At 40.4% G+C, this 17,786-nt stretch overlaps 1 protein-coding gene across 2 annotated transcripts in view; it reads right to left on the reverse strand.

The window, feature by feature from the left end:
• Positions 1-17,786, reverse strand: part of BACH2 (BTB domain and CNC homolog 2) — a 321,830-nt gene that overhangs the window by 226,730 nt on the left and 77,314 nt on the right. For both annotated transcript variants that reach the window (XM_072965629.1, XM_072965628.1), the window contains exon 2: positions 14,974-15,086. The gene's annotated coding sequence lies outside the window, so the exon portion shown is untranslated. The remainder of the gene's footprint in view (positions 1-14,973; positions 15,087-17,786) is intronic.

Raw genomic sequence — 17,786 nt, forward strand, 5'->3', positions numbered from 1 at the left:
ATCCATTTCACCAGAAATGAGGCTTGTCATGTTGCTAGAAAAGGTGAAAAGGTGAAATGTTTTCAGGAGAATATACTTTTCTTTGATCTCAGGGTTCCGGCTGCACTTCTCACTGGAAGATAGACAAGGTTTTTTATCTTACTCTCAGGCCAGGCCCATCTATGGTTCAAAGTTGCCTTTTTCTGTGTTTGTCTCAGTCAGTCAATGAAATCTGCATAACCAGAGTACATTCAGAAAGGGGGGCAAGTGTGAGAATATGAATTAGAAGCCAGTTTTAAGGAACCTAATGAGTTCTAAAGAACTCTAAGTTAGTCACATCATGGATGTGTAAGAAGTTCTCTGAATCACAGGCTGCTTCCTTTATTTAGGAAGGAGTCATCTATTAAAGTGTTAGCAAGTAAAAGTTGTACCAACTTGCTTTAATGACTGGATGGAACAAATTTCCAGCCACTAGATGAATTTGTTCAATTTGCAAATGGCTTGTCCTTTCAAGAATGAAAATATTCATCCTGGGATGTGGCACTCACTTTTAGCTTAGCAAATCCATGTACTTTATTTCACATTGAATCCAACAAATACTATCCTCTGAGGCAATGTGACAGAATGGAAATGTGTATTCTAGAGTCAATAAAATCTGAATTCAAATACTGGATCTTCTGCATCTAGACAGGTGATATTAGGCACATTACTTACGTGTGTCTGAGTTCCCCTATCTGTAAAGTGGGAATAATACCGCCTACTTACTCTTCAAGTGGGCCATAAAATGACACAATAATACAGTCCACTACAATAGGAGCTAGTGCCATATCTAGCAAACATTAGGCACTCAATAAAAAGGCAACAGTTAAAATAATTATTTATCAAATATCTACAAAGGATAAACTTCATTCTAAACGTTTCTCCGAAATCTGAACTCATAACATATAAATGAATAAGGATTTAATCCATTCTAATGACTCAACCTCGTGTGTTAATTTATTTTGACGTATTAAAAACTATAACCACTAAAAATTAAAAGGCCACTGTTCAAATGACTACCTTTCCTGAAGTACCACTGTCAGGATTTTTTGACCACAGGGAAATCCATGGTGCTGTTGATGGGCATTAAGTCATTAGGTAACATCTGTGTTTTAAAATAACAGAACATTAAAACAGCAAGAGAATGGTTTCTTGACACGGGACTTCATGACTAAAATCTTAAATTAAATATTACGGTTCAGTAATAAAGTGTTTTCAACATTATCTACTGAGTTTCCAGACTGCACCTACTTATCCTTCTCGAATTACTATCACTATCTTTTTTATGGGAAATTTCTTACAAATTACTTCGAGAAGCCAAAAATTTACGGTGGAAATTTTTTTCCCAAGTTCTTTTTTAGATAAAACTATTCAACAGGCAAATCTAAATAATTTTAGCAGTTCTAAATGTAGAGAATTCATGACTTCTTACTGTAATTGAAAAGGAACATACAAAGCAATTACTTAGTCACTTATAAAACCCACGTTCAACTTTCGAAATAATGACCTGATAGGAGAGACAAGACTTTTATAATTAAATACTAAAGTCTAGCCGTTTGAGAGAAGCACAGCAGGTTATATAATTGTCCTCTGCACTCACAATATCCTTTTTTCCCTCTTGGATGCATATCATTTTCCAGTAATAATAGAACATGTAACCAAAAAAGTTACTGTACTGCAGGAAATCATTCTAACCAAAAGCTACATTTCTGGCGAAGAGTGAGATGTTATTATCTTGGATTTCACAAGTTTCATAAGGAGAAAAGGTGCCCATTAATAGTGTAAATAAAATTCCCTTGAGAATATATTAGATTCTTAAAAAAACGAAATAGTAAGCAACCTCAGGCACTTATTTACATATAAATACTTGGAGTGTTAATTGAAAGGCATTCTCAACTGTGCTAGAATGGGATTCTCAAGCTTGGGTACTTTGAAAACCTCTTTCAGTACTCTCTGATGGGCATGCTCTCAGGAGCAGTGGAAGGCATGGGATACAGAGGACAGCTTTTCCTAGAAAGAGGAGAGGCTCTTGTGCACATGCATATGTCTGGAGCCATCTCGCACAGTCACTGCTCAGCCAGGGACTACATTTCCCAGGCCCCCTTGTAGTCAGGTGGAACCACGTGACTAGTTCTTACTAATGGAATACGATAAGAAAACATGGACTCACTTCAGGGCTATGGGGATTAAGGAGTGTCCCTTCTTCATGCTCTCTTCCCCTTCCACCAGCTAGACACAGATGATCATAAGCCTCAAAGCTGGGATTATGGGTTAAATTGTCTCCTTCCCTCCCCTCCACATTCATATGTTGAAGTCTTCACCACCCCCTACCCCGTGTCTGAGAAAATGACCTTACTTAGAAATACGGTAATTACAGATGTGATTACTTAAGATGAGGTCTTACTGGAAGAGGGTGATGTCCTTATAAAAAGGGAAAATTTGGACACAGACAGGAATAGAGGGAAGATGATGTGAAGACACAGGGGGAAGATGGCATCTACAAGCCAAGGAGACAGGCCTGGAACAGATCTTTCCCTCATAGCTCTCAGAAGAAACCATTCCTGCCGACACTCTGATCTCAGATTTCTAGGCTCCGGAACTGCAAGACAATGTATTTCTGTTATTTAGGGCACCCAATCTGTGGTGCTTTGTTACAGCGGCCTAGAAACCTAAAACAGATGGTAAGGCCAGAAGATGCAGGAGCCTACATTCAGATTCCTGAATAACTGCTGAATAAAAGCACTTCACCTTCCAGAAATACCTACATTGGGTCAAAATCTAGCAAGAAAGGAAACATTCGTTGTGTCAAACCATTGACTATTGAGGGCTTATTTGTTGTAACAGCTAGATTACCTAATATAAGATTTAATTAAGTAATTTAACTGGCAAGTCATTTTTGAAGTTCTTTCACATGAAAAAAAAAACCCATAGACACACCACAGAGAACAATGTAACATCCATGTAAATTTTTAGGATAAAAAGGAACTTCAAAGAAAATTTGAGTTTACAGGAAGATATCTGGGGGTAATTCCCCTAAATCCTCCCCAGGGTACAAATGTACTCTCCTCTGACAGTAGAAACAGAATTTCCTCAAGAATTTTAAGTTAGCCACAACATAAAGGTTGCTATACATAATTCAAATTATGCTGTCATTCACTTAAAACAATTTTTTTTTTTTTGCAAATTCAGAGGAGCATTTCTCCCAAGTGGCCCAAGTGTGTAAAGTTTTACTTGGGTACTAAAGACAAGACTACCGTAAAATGAGGTCTCAGCTTTTTCCAAAGTTCTCAACATTATTTTTAATTAATCTGAAGAGATGTCACTATGTAACACTTTCTGCCCTGAAATGCAGACCAACAAATGTACTTCCTTTGTGGTAGAGTAACTAACATGGAATCAAGACGATGTTTTCCATTTTTTGATTTTGTTTTTCTTTGCATGATGAAAAAGTGAAAGGGCAGATACCCTAGCTAAGACACAGAGCTGTCATTGAAAACACCTCAAAGGCTGAGCTGGCAGCATGGCTCTCGTGTTTACAGAGAAGCTGGGATGATTCAGCCTGAGCTCAGAGCTCAATTCAGATCACAGCATCTGGATTCCAAACACATGTGAGATGTGGGCGCGGGTTTCCACGTCCTGACTGATTTGAGATGGAGACCGGAGACCACTCACCAGAAGGATTCCGAATGGAGTAAGTGCCCAAGGGAGAGAGAAACCTCAAAGATGTTTGGAAGATCTGGCCACAGGCAGCCCGCTCCACAGTGCCGGGAACATCAGCATTTCCTGCAGCCAGCAGGTGCTGGGGAGGCCAAGGATAAGGCGGCCGGAGGATAACACTGAACAGTCCCCTTGTCAGCTCTGTCACTGTCAGAAAATATCCCTCACCAACGACTTCTTTCCTGAAGTATCCATTGTTCAGATTAAACTATGGGAATCTGGCAATAAAATGAAAAACTTAAGAGCACACACTTCCTGCTAAGATTCGTGCTACACTTTGCTTTGTTTCAAAAAGAAAAACCGGGATAATAAAAGAGGGGAATTTTTTTAATGTCTTTTTTTTTCTTGGCGAGAAGAAATCATAGCCACAGTTACTCTCATAGGCTACACACTGAAATCTAAGAGAGGAGGTTAAAAAATAGGAGCAAAAAAAAATCTTCCCAGCCCAATTTTATCTCCATTGGAATTCACCCTGCTCCTTCCTTAGTCTTCCTTGCATGGACTCTATCCAGAACATTTGGTGATGTTGCAGCTATGGATTTTGTGTGAGAGAAAAAAAAAACCACCACTTCCCCTTCTGCTTTTCCTCACCTTCCCCCTCCAAGGTTTCTCCTCCTCTCTCTCCTTCTGGTCTCTTTGTTGTGAATGTCAGGGCTGTCAGTGTCACAGCCTGACATGATTAGTGTTTCTGACTCTACACCAAGAAGCAGACCGAGAGCAAGGAGGACGGGCTCGGATGTGCAGCCATTTAAAGAAGTCAAAGGGAAAAAAGCCCAACCTCCTTCCTCCGAGGTTCCTTGATTCCAGGACAGCTTATAAATCACCCTGGATTTTTCTCATTTATCCAATTAGTCTGTTTTGCTCCTCCCGGGGAGATCCCTAAGGTGTGGATCTATTCTGTGAGATCAAAGTCAGTGGCTCTAATAACAAATAGGACAGAATTCGTGATTCAGCAGATTCTAAGGCTGCGAAGGGTAACCGTCGGCACACTTTGGGCAGATAGCACCAGTCCACTTCAAGTATCGATTCGCTGCACTTTGTCACTCTAATGATGTTATCTCATTAAAAGAGATAAATGCCCCACTGTTCTTGCAAGAGCATCTGCTTCTTACTCTTCTCTCTTTTTCAACAGCATGGCTCTCAGCAGCAGCACATTAAAATCAAATTGAAATTCAATGCAAGGCGTGGCGACAGAGCTGCTTATGGAGGCTTCTCTTTAATTGTTTTTTCCTACTCTTGACCCCCTTGTTGCCCCCCCACCCCTGCAAACAGTCATCCATAGAAACAAGCAATGTAAAGAGAAACAGATGGAGAAAGGAATCATGATCAAAAGCTTTTATCGAGTGCCTGTCCCGTGGCGCCTCTGCCCAGTCAACATTTAACATCTTCCACCTTGATCTTGACCTTGTGTGGTAAATAGAACAATCCCCAGTTTGCAACCAACGAGACAGAGTTTGATGTTAAGATACTTGTCCCATATTACACAGGCAGTGAGAGGCTGGACCACAATGTGAACAGGGTCCATCCAACCCAAGTCCTCTTTTTTAAATCCCCATTTTCATTCATGGAACAAACAGGTAAATGTGATAGAAACTTGATTAGAATAGGTAGAAAAAAATATAAGAGAAGGTGACAATTATTCTTCAGCCCAGTAGCACCCTGGAACACAAAGCCACAGGCAATGCAATGGTTTTGTTTCAACAGATTTCTTATTAAATAAAAAAGGTAGCAATTTTCCATAATGAATGTTTTATACATTATTCCTTTGTGTATCAGGCCTCTAAAGTACACATTATTAAAGTCTATTAAAGTCTGTATTTAGCAGCATTACTAATGTGTCTTTGGGGAAATTATTACAATGAAACAGCATCAGTCTTTCACAAAATTTCAATTGTTTAATATTCCTTTTCTGATCTTCAATACACGTGTCTATTTTTAGCTATAATCAGACCTCATCTGAAATGCCATAATCCCAGCCTAGAGCTGTCACAACAAATTGTTTATGGATTGGATTTAAGAAATAACAAGAGATGCAGATATGGCTAATTTCATGCACCATTTTCTAGGTTTTTTTTGCCATACCTCGTTGCAGTTTTCCTACTGTTCCAATTAATAGGCGCGCCTCGATCACTACGACATGTGACAGCACTTTACCTCTCTGGCCAGGGTTGGTTATCTTAATTAACTGCTTATAGTTATATCTAATTGAGACTAGCCTTTCAAGATAATGCTACTTTATTAAAGACTGAGGGTGGTAAAAAGTTACAAAACTATTCCATTAAAAAAAAAAGGAAACACTAAATCAACCAGAAGAACATATAAACTGTGATTAATCAAATATAAATGTTTTCATTTAAACCTAAACATTGTCATTTATGAGACTAGAAATATGTGTTTTCTGAACATCCACTGAGGAATTTCTGCAAATTACATAGTTCTGCATACTCTAAATAGGCATCACTCCTTTCTCTATCTAGTACATTTACTAATTTTACCACATGCTAAGAGATTTTTAAAAAATAAAGCCAAGGATGCACATATATTCAAAAGCATGATGTTCTCTGAAAACACCTTCGAGAAAACAGTAATGCTAGGCTTATTTTTACGGAGATAAAAGATAACAAGGAGAGGGAAAGATTACCAGCAAACAGCTACACATTACGAGGCCTCTGTATCACAAAAAGGGAGGGAACAGAGGCAATTCAAAGTATCAGGTACTCAAATGAATAATCTGGGTTGAAAGCAATCTCTCCGTTATGTATGTCCCCTCACACAAAGCAATTTCATTGCTTAAGATGATACGTTTGCAAAATCAGGCAAATCGAGTGGATTGTTTTCTAAAGTCAGACAGGCCACAGATTCACTAAGTAACTAGTTGGGTTTCCAATCACCAATTAACTAAATTGGTTGTAACTTAACTGTCTCCATTAAGGCCGACTAATTGAGAGAAAAGGGCACAGCTGAGGACTGAGGACACCAGCACATTCCTCCGCATGATGTGCAAGGCCAGGATCCACTGACCTCTTTGTTACAGGAAGTCAGCCACCACGAGCATCAAAGAAAGAGATCGCCATGCACATCATGTGTCCCAAGGGCCTGTCTACTGATGCTGCAGGCTGGTGTGGGCTTAGTTCAATACTGTGCCACAGAACGAGACCCCACCATCTCAGTTAACATCCAATTACAGCTCCACATGCAGGCTGGTACGAGGGCAGTTTGTCAGTTTAAATTTTAAAAAAAGGCGAAACTTGTTTTAATCAAGAAAATCCTATGCGCTCTCTTTAAACCTTCAAGAAATAAGCATGAACAAGATTCCCAAACAGACAACCACAATGTGTGTAAAGTGCCACTAAAAAGAACGAAGTGGAACCGAGCATCCTCTTCCCTCCAAATGGAAACCGTTTTATGGTCAGCAGCTGTGGCCACATTTCAAAGCGCTTATCATGATTCACAAGCCTGGCCTCTCAGACTTGAAATTAGGTGACAGTCATGTCAAAACATATTCCTTCTCCTGCTCTGGGGCTGTGACGGTCTTAAACCAAAAGTCTAGCCTTTCTGTTCTGAAGCCTTAACTGCATCTTTGCTGACATGATGGGGAGCTGTTAGGTGAGGCTACTGACGCCCGCACCCCAAGTCAGGGCACTGCCAGGAGCACATAAATCTTGCATCTGGGGCCCTGGTCTCGGGGCTCCCACACACTCATTCCTCGGAAGCCCAAATTCTCTGTACAAAGGTTCAGATCCTCAACGTACATACACCTGGGACCGTGAAGGCTCCTTTTCAGGGAAGCAGGCACCGACCACTTCTCCACTGTGCACTGCTCAGAGATGCGGGGGTGAACGGCACACCTGAAGACCAAGTGAAATGCATTTCTGGTGAAGCAGAAAGGAGGGGGGGAGACCTGAGACTGAGAGAGAAGCACTGATGTTGCTTCCGCAGTAGAAATGACTGTATAAAGGGGAAATTCTACGTAACTTAGGAAGCAATTCTCAAATAGCAGGTGTGTTTTACTCTTACGTACACACACAAATGGGTTCTAGACATGTACACATTTTACAGACAAATGAGCAAAAACATACTCAGTTAATGCTTTTAACTTTGTCTTTTCACTACTTCATGCCAGACTGACCATCCGTCAGGTTACGGTTATTCTACATTTGCACTCCCATACCTTTCAGAAGGGAATAATGTTCCCGTTTTCATCCTAAAAATTCACTGACTTGCCAAATGCAATCAATACACAAGGAAGAGATTGGAGGTCTAATTTCTCCATTTCCATACACTCCACATTCAGCAGAATTTGACTTACAAGGAACCCAGGTGCTACACTGGCCTTGTGCAAACAATGTTCCATTTAGCCTCGCAAACTCTATAAAAATAAAGTTTCTAAAATAAGAGATAAGGGCAATTTTTCCTTAAAGATGTAGAAGGTGAGAACAGATGTGCTCCAATGTCCAGGGCCCTCTTGTTCAGGGCCCAGGGTCCAGCTTCTTCTTAAAGACCCCCAATCAGAGGACACAGGCACAGACTAACTAATGGTTCTCAAACTCCTGAAGATACGCTTAAAAATTATCACAGACCCTAAAGAGCTTTTGTTTATGTCAATCAATAATTACCATGTTAAAAATTAAAACTGAGGCATTATGGGGACATTTTCACAAGCACACATCCCAACAGCTGTCATAGTCACAGGGATGATGTCATAGCATGTCACGTAGTCTCTTGGAAAACTACACTGTATACTCAGAGAGAGTGGAAAGGGCAAAAACATATCTTAGTATTCTTATGGAAATAGTTTTGACCTTGTAGGTGGTCCATGAATGGACCCCTTCCCCAGGGGTTCCCAAGCCACAGTTTCAGAACCACTGGTCTAAACTTGCACATATCAGCAATGTCTTGAATAAGAGGATGTAATGAGTAAGAGGATGTAATAGCCATTTAAAATCTTTTGAGCCACTGAATCAAAGGACAGTATCTTTTTCTGGAGCATTTCTCGACTGACTACTGCACCCAAAACATTAGTACATTAAAATGTTCCTTCCTGGTAATACATCAAATAGAATGACTCCCAAATACAAATTGGTTTGACCAGTGGCTCTCTCTCGTTTTTTTACCTGCCCACTAAATATCTTCATCCCGTTGTAACCCAAATGCAAAATAGCTAAAAGTAATATTTATCTTAGAATGCTTTCTTTTCTTCTAATTGTTAATCATATACATAAACACTTACTGCAAGAAAGTTGAAAATACAGAAAAATATTTTTTAAAACAAGAAACAGTCATACCATGCCTGCCCTCTGAGAGAGCCCTTGCCAGCATTCTGGGCAACATCCTTACCGTCTTTAAATCATGTATATTTAAAAAATACAGTGAGGTTCATATCTTAATTTATTTAATTCATATCATAATTTAATGTCTTATTTCAAAATACTATTTTCAGTACGAAAGAATGCACATGGCTGAAGAAAATGTAGAACATACAAGCAAAAAAGAAGGTAATACTCTTAATACTTTGATGTCTATCTGCAATCTTTTTTCTGTGGGTAGACATGTATCTCTTAAAACAATTAAATTATGATCACAATGTACACATTGTTAAGTAACTTGCCTTCTTCATAATTTATTTAGAACATCTTTTTATATCATTAAATATTCCTCTATCCCTCCTTGGCATTTTTACTATATGGATGTACCATGGTTATCCTTTTTAAAATTACTGTTATCATTATTATAACACAATATGTGATGAGTATCTTAGCTAAATTTTTTTACCCATTCATAGCAATTTTCATTCAGTAACTGTTCTAGAAATGGAATTAAGAGTCAAAAAATGTATTTTTTTAACTTCTTTTTTTTAAAATATTCTATTTTCTGTATTTTATTTATTTATTATTGTATTATTTAATTATTTTGTTTTGGCAGTGGTGGTGGGGGGATGTAGTTAGGTTTATTTACTTTTAGAGGAGATACTGGGGATAGAACCCAGGACCTCATGCATGTAAAACATGCACTCTACCACTTAAGCTATACCCTCCCACCAAAAGATGTATTTTTGAGGCTCTGATACACATCAAATCCCCTTAGGAAATGTTCTTTCACTAACTGTGAATGAGAGAGCCTGACAGTCCCATGCACACCTTCACCGAGTAACTTTAATAAATCCTCACCAATTGCATAGGTAGAAAATGCCATCCCATCATTTTAATTTGTCTTTCTTTGATAACTGTTGACACTGAATATTTTCTTACATGTTATTTGCTCATCATATTTCTTCTTTTATTGGGTTTACCTTTGCCCATGTTCTATTAATTACTCTTACCTTACTAATTTTTAGGAATTTGACATAAATTAGCTAAGTTATACTCTCTGTCATTTATGTTGTAAATATTGCCCTGGCTGGTCTTTTGTCTTTTAGGATAGTTCAGAATGTCTTTTGATGGAAAGAAATTTTGAGGTTTCACACAAGCACATTTTCTTCCTTTACAATTTCTACCACTAGAAATTAATAAGGCTCTCTTTATTCCAAGATCATTTCATTTTCATTTGTATTTTCTTCCATTTCACTGGTTTTTGAAGTGTGTGATATTTCTCCAAAGTCTGCCAGGAGGGGAACTTGGCCATTGCCTTTAGAAAAGCAGCATTGGAGACTCATGGACTGGTCATTTGGTGAAACCACCAAGAGGGTCCTAGAAAGGGGAGGAGAGAGATCTTATATGTTTATTTTTTACCAATTCCTTACACTGCACCCAAAAGCTCTGTTAACTTGCTCTTCGAGTGAAAGAACTTTCAAATGGAGAAAGTTTTAACATTAGGTATACGTTTAAATATTAAACCACTATAATGAAACGACTCTTCAGCTTGGCCAGAATGGAAGCTCCGGACAGCAGACACCTTTGTTTTGTTCACTGGTGCACTGCAAGCGCGGTGTGTGGTACATGGTGCACATGGGCTAAATACGTGCTGGGGGGGCTGGTGTTTAGGCAAGAAGGGTTATGTGCCTGCCAAGTGTTGGGTGGGAGAACCAAGGGCCTTGAGGTCTGGACTTCACCGCTTCATATTAAGGAGTTACAAAGTAAGAAAAACTCTAAATGCAGGCAGAAACTAAATTTCAGTGTCACTTTTTAGTTGACTATAGAGTCACTGACCTAACTGTAAAGGTGATGCTGCCTCAAACCTGGCTCAGTAGATATGGTGCTGAATACTGGGAAATATGCAGAGAAAAACTCTGTTGGGCAGAGAGTAAGCAGAACAGTGGTCTCCACCCACCAAGAGAGATAAGAGACAGTCCCCTCCTTCATTTGATGCTATGGCATTTGTCCAGAGCAGGAACAATCAGATCTGGCTTTATTTGAACGTAACAAGGGAGAAACAGTTCTCAAGGAGATTCATTTTCACTGGGGCTGGGGAGGGGGCGCATTCTGTGTAATAGCAGAAAAATCGATTATTTTTCAGTTAGATGGAGTGGCCTCACAAACTCAAGGCAGAGAACAGCATGGATGTGCCTTCATGAAAACGATGACTACCAGGGAAAGAGTTTAGGGTCATAATTCCAAGGTTGCTGCCAGGAAGAGAAATCTTCCAAGAGCAGAACACTGTTCCCGGAAGGGTGGTTTCGCGTTACACGGTGGCACGTACTGGATGTATGTCATTCAGACCAATCCGCTTCCGTAAAATCCCATCCCGTCCAATTTGCTTCCCATTTGCCTATGATTTCTCTAAGTGACACACTACATCCTCTCTTTACAGCATGATAACATATACATATCACATATAAACACAAAACATTAATCCTTGTTAGCAAAATTTATAATATATTATATGCATTATGTATTTATACATGTTAACAAGCAAATAACCAAGAAAGTAGGAAGGGTGAAGACTTTGGACAAAACTTAAAGTTAAATCCTAATTATAAAGTTTTGATCAATATAAAGGTTGGAAAGTCAATTCTTGGAAAAAGATCTAAGGAGAGTATGAGAGTTGGAAAGATGGTCTTCAAGTCTGCAGAGGGCCAGGGAGAGTGAGCACCCTGGGGAATTTGTGCACCCACAGTTTCTTGAACATGAAAGGCTAGAGCATCAAGCCCAGAATGTACAACCATTAGGGTCTGTTTACAATACTTAACAGGTGAATAGATGTGAGGGTATCACTCTGTATAAACCTTACGGGTTGGGTATCAAACTGACGTGTCCCATGTGCACTACAGCACCGGGTCCCTGTGCTGGTCCCAGCACCGAGCACTGTGGCCAGGAATGCCCTCTGTTTCCGTCTTCTGCCAGCACTAACGCACCAGCATGTTAGCTGTCTGAGGGCTGGTGTGTTCCCAGATCCAGGCACAGACAGAAGTTCCAGAATGTGAGGAATGAAGGCCCTACTTGGGGGACAGCAGTTCGCTGACTATCAGGTTATTCCTGTTTGATTGGTGAGACAAACTGTCGATTCCCCTGTGCCACTTGGCCATTCCCGTGCTTTCTAGAGGGTATCGTCTCCAACTGCTGTCAATGCCTAACAGTGATCAGAATTGTCCTGGTGCTTCAGAGGAATGACACTGGACCCTGGATGCTACAGCCCTCCTCCATCCTGACAGCTCCCTAATTAAAGTGTCCCACAGCTAGCGGGGGCTTGGGAAGGAAAGAGAGTGATTACTGGGAAAGTGTACAATTTAAATGTCTCCAACTTTCTAGGAACACATCTACTCAGAAAATCAATCACACCCACCAAATATTTCCAATGTGCTAACTTACAAATCCTAATTGATGAGATGACTGTCTAGTTCTATTTGTGCCGAGATCTGTTTCCTCCCCAGAAGGTGACCTATTTTTCTCTTATGCCCAGAAAACCATAACAAAAATGCTGACCTATGGAGGTTACACATCATGCTTAATCACTACTTTAAACTGAAATAACATAAAATAAAGCATTTACTGGGTCACTCAGGCAGAACATAACCTCCCAAGCAACGGACACACCTACTGAGACACTTGAAATTTCTAAGGAGTCTAGTTCCCAGCTGTGTGTCGAGAGCCAAACCATGACATCAGGCCTTGCATTGCCCTGGAGAAACTTAGGGCAGGGCTGTCATAGCAAACTGTGCTTGCCAATCGGAGATTTCCCAAGAGTTGTCTTAGTTTTTCATTCCACCAAACCCTCTATAATAGAAGCCAAGGTCTGCAGTGACCACAGTGATGGATCTCCTCCCTTCTCCTCCCTCCAGTCATGACCTCGGGGAAGAATGCCTGCCCACCTTCCAGGATTCTGAAAGCTCACTTCTCAAAAACTGTTGGAGGGCATTTGCTAAGGGAAGTAAGTCAGACAGAGGAAGACAAATACTGTATGATATCACTTGTATGTGGAAGCTAATCTAATACAGCAAACTAGTGAATGTAACAAAAGAGAAGCAGACTCACAGATACAGAGAACAAACCAGTGGTTACCAGCAGGGAGAGGGAAAGGGAGCAGGGCAAGACAGGGGTAGAGGGGTGAGAGGTACAAACTATTAGATATAAAATAAGCTACAAGGGTATATTGTACAACACAGGGAACATAGCCAATATTTTATAATAACTATAAATGGAGCATAACCGTTAAAAGTTGTGAATCACTGTATTATATGTTTCTGTAACCTGTATAATATTGTACAACAGTTCCTCAATAAACAAATATACAAACTTTTCTAAAAGGTAAGTACTGATGCCAGAATGCGCCAGGGGGAAGGCCAGCAAAGGTTTCCTTCTCTTTGGCTTGGCTCAGCCAAATGAAAATCTCTCAAAAAAACAACTGCTTACTTCTTTCTGATCACTTCTGTTGGGGTAAAGCAGCTGCCCCTGAGAAGGCCAAACAAATGGCCATGAGAAAAATCACCACTGGAACGGGGATCCTAGTAAAAGACTCTCATTAAGCTGCATGGGCTTTCTAAAGCCTAGGAACCCCGTAATATGTTTTTAAGACTGAATCATCTGATGGTGCTGTCTGACTCCAGCAGAACCCATAGTTACCTCTTCTTGCAGGTCTCCGGAAATCTCCTCACTGTCTTAAAGCCTTCAGTGGCTCTCAGAATGTGACCCATCCCTCCTCTGGGCTCATATCCGCCATCCTCTGCCAGTGCAGGTATTCTCAACCAGGGCGTTTTTGTCCCCTCAAGGGACACTGGCCAATGGGTGGGGATGTTTGTGGTTGTCACAACTGAAGTGGGGGAAGGGGAGTGCTACTAAATATCTCCAATACAGAAGATAGCTTCTCACTACTAAGGATACCCTGGTCCAAACGCCAGTAATGTCAAGGTTGAGAAAACCTGCTTCAGCCTTACCAAACTTTGTTGTTCTCGAAACACATCACAGTTTCTCATATGCTTTTGAGCCTCGGCATAAGGGCTTCCTTTACCTGGAATGTCCTGCCCTACTTCCGTGTGCAAGAAATGACCATGCTTCATACAGAATCTAACTCAAGATGACACCTCCTCTATATTCTTGTTCTCACATCCCCCAAAGTTGGATGTCCCTTCTGTGCTTCCAGAACTTCTGGTACATGAGGCAAAATACTAGCCACAGTGCCTCCAAATCATCTGTCTCCTGCCAAAGGCAAGACCTAAACTCCATTCATCATTGATCCCCCATCTGATAATCAACCGCTGCTTGCTGGATCAATCAGGGAATAAATGGAAATGCTGCAGATGCACCTAAGATTCTCTGGCCACAATGTCTAAGGGACAACAGTGTCCCCAACACCAAAAAGAACAACAGCAGATATTTATCAAGTGCTTATAACATAGACAGGGATCTATTAAGCACTGGTACACATACTAACTCATTTCATCCTTAGGACAACCCTATGGGGTAAATACCACCACATCAGCATTTTACAGATGGGGAAACCCAGGCACGTAGAAGTTAAGCCACTTTCCCAAGGTCCTCAAAGCCAGTATCTAAAAGAGCTGATATTTAAACCCAGGTAGCTTTTGGCTCCAGAGCCTCAATCTTCCAATATTTATGCAAAGGCAGTTATACTAACAAACAATATTTCAGCTGCTCAGAGGTCTCTGTCAAACACAAGTGACACCGCTGGAAGACTCCCACAACCACCAGCTCCTGTGACTCTACCTGTCAACACTGCTCGCCAACCTCTGGAATGCTTCTGGCAGGAGATGCAACCTTTTTGCACCACTGAAAGACATCCCATACTCAGAAAAAATCATGGTACCATAAAGAAGACACAAGAATGAGTCCTCAGAGTACCTCTTACCTTGTTCATGCTGTAGGGACTGGAGCAAGGGATCAGACATGTCACAATGCGAGGCAGCTCTTAAAGACTCTCCTTGTTTCTGTAGACCTCACTTCCTGAAGCAGACAGCTGCACTGCAAACACAAAGAGGAGATCCATCAGCTGGTGTCCAGGAAGGCCCAGAGCAGTCCTCTGGCCAATGGATTTCCTGTTATATGGCAAGGCTCCATGCCCATGTTGTCCACTACAGTAACCATTAGTTGCATGTGGCTACTGAGCACCTGAAATGTGACTAGCGCAACTAAGGGCTGAATTTTAAATTTTATGTAATTATAATTAAAGTTCAATGTAAATAGCCCCATGTGGTTAGTGGCTACTATATTGGACAATGCAGTTCTAGAGAGTCAAATCAAGAGTCTTGAAAATATGAAAACAAATATATGTATGTAAATGCATGACTGGGACACTGTGCTGGACACCAGGGATTGACACATTGTAACTGACTGTACTTCAATTAAAAAAATATATGTATAATTAAAAAAAAAGAGTCTTGAGGCCACAGACACCGGGCATGCCAGTGATCAAGGAAAAGCTGGATATCATTTGCTCAGAGTGACTGCAGATACACAGGGACAAGAACATGCGTTTATTTAATATCTATTTTTTGAGTACTTGCTAGGTGCTGGGTACTGAGGATGTAGTGACCAATGTCCCAGCGAAGTCAGTTATTTAAGGGTGGCTAGTGCAGGCCTTGGCTCCTAGCATGTGAGCAGTACTCACCATACCAGGCCTCAGTGCCTCCCATGCTGCACGCAAGGAATAAAGGGGCAGACCAGCATTTGCTGGAGCCTGATGGTACCACCGCCAGGGCTTAACAGCCAGAACTCCCCACAGAGCTCCTTGGGAGGCAGTATTCCATGAGGATATTGAGGAGGTCAGTTTTCCGTGGGCCAAATGAAGCACATGATCCAACATGCCCTCAAATGGGAAATAACGGTCCCTGTTTTCATCCATGCTGTTGGTTCTTTCGGTAGGTTTTCTGAGTCATTTCAGTTACATTTCAGAATAAAACAGTCGCTGTTCAGTTCCAGGATTCTTAGTTTGTCAAATATTAAGGAGAAAATATAGAAAGAAAATATCTTCAAGCACTTAATTAGATCTGTAGCCTTTTCCTTTGAAAGATGTTTATGGGAGGATTTGAGAGGAGGACAAAACATTGTAAGGTGCCTTATAATCACCTTATTTCTGTATTAGTTTTTCAGGCTGCAACTAGGAAAAATTTATATATCTGAATCTTTCCACAAAGATGGGAATTAGAGATTTAAATGGAATTGCAGTGCTTCAAAAGTATATATTATCTTTTGTAAAAGGTTTTATTGAGAGCATCACGCATATGGTTAATGAGTGAACAGAGCTGTATACGTATGAATGAATTAATGTATGTGCTTAGGTATGTATGTATGTACATAGGTACGTGTGTATTAGAGGGCTTAGTTCAAATGCAATGCTGCTCCAATTTAATCTTAGCTGGTGTATTTAATAATTAAAAATTCATAATAAAAATTTAAAAAATACAATTTAAATTATAATAACAGTATAGAAAATGTCCAACAGGAAAAGAAAGAAGAACTCAGAATCCCACTAGCCCACCCCCATGTTTAGTCCTCAGCAGTCAGCCTTGGTCTGTGGGAAAAAAACACGAAGCACGTCTCCTAAGGGAATCCAGGGCACAGAAGTCCAAGGCTGTATTCTCCACATGAACATCTTTCACCGTTAAGAAAGTGATTCTGCAATATACATTTCCAAAATGTAAACTCCTACTCCACACACATTACTATTCTGTGAACACAATATTATTAAATTCCTCCTATAAATCAGAAGATGGGGAAAGGAAATTGCAGATCACTCCCTGGCTATTTGAGACACACTGACTCCAGAGAAAATTCCACATTCAGTCATAGCAATATCGTATTTTAACAATGCTGTACAACACACAGAGACCCTGGGATTCTGACTTGTAGCTTAAATACATCCAAACACCTTCATAGGTACATGATGCCTGGGTAATCATTGTGTCAAAGCCAAGAAAATTCAGCATCTAATTCTAACCCATCTTAAAGGGACTGGAAGAAAATTATGCATATAACTTTTACTCTTTGACTTTCCAGAAGCAGATGCTAATGAATTTCTGGGTTTTAAAGTAGAACTCTAGGCATGTCGATTCCTTTTTAACACATGTATTTGATCTGTTTAAAAACTAGGGCCCAGCACTTAACTGGGAAGCTTGTCCGAATGCCTGGCAGAGACGCCAGATGTCACAATTCCATTCAAATGTACACAGTGGTATCAACACAGGAAAGGTGGGCACAAGAAGATAATAACAAACAGACAAGGATTCTTGAACATAATTTCCCCAAGGAAATTCCACCCAGCTCCCAGCATGCTGCCATCCCCACTCCCTCAGAACTGGGCTATCCCGTTTGCGCGAAACTAATTTTGGATCTTCTCCTGCGCCCTCCCACCCCAACCCCAAGTGCTCTTACATTATTTCCATGTATGTTGGTTCTACAACAAAGTCAGAATAAAAACTCTCCAAAGGAAATATTAGTCACTTAGAAAGTTCTCAATAAACATTACAAATAAATCTTTTTCCTCTGCTCTCGTTCATAGAGCCTAAGATGATATAAGACTCAATGTAGGAGCTTACAAATAATGCGGATAATTGCTGCAAATTGCCTTCAAGGCTTTTTCAAAAGAGAGAAAATCTTTTAATGTATAGGGTCATAAATCTTTCAAAAAATATTGTTAAGAATACCATACAGTGATGTAGTGCT

This window comes from Vicugna pacos, chromosome 8, assembly GCF_048564905.1.
Source record: "Vicugna pacos chromosome 8, VicPac4, whole genome shotgun sequence".
Taxonomy (NCBI): domain Eukaryota; kingdom Metazoa; phylum Chordata; class Mammalia; order Artiodactyla; family Camelidae; genus Vicugna; species Vicugna pacos.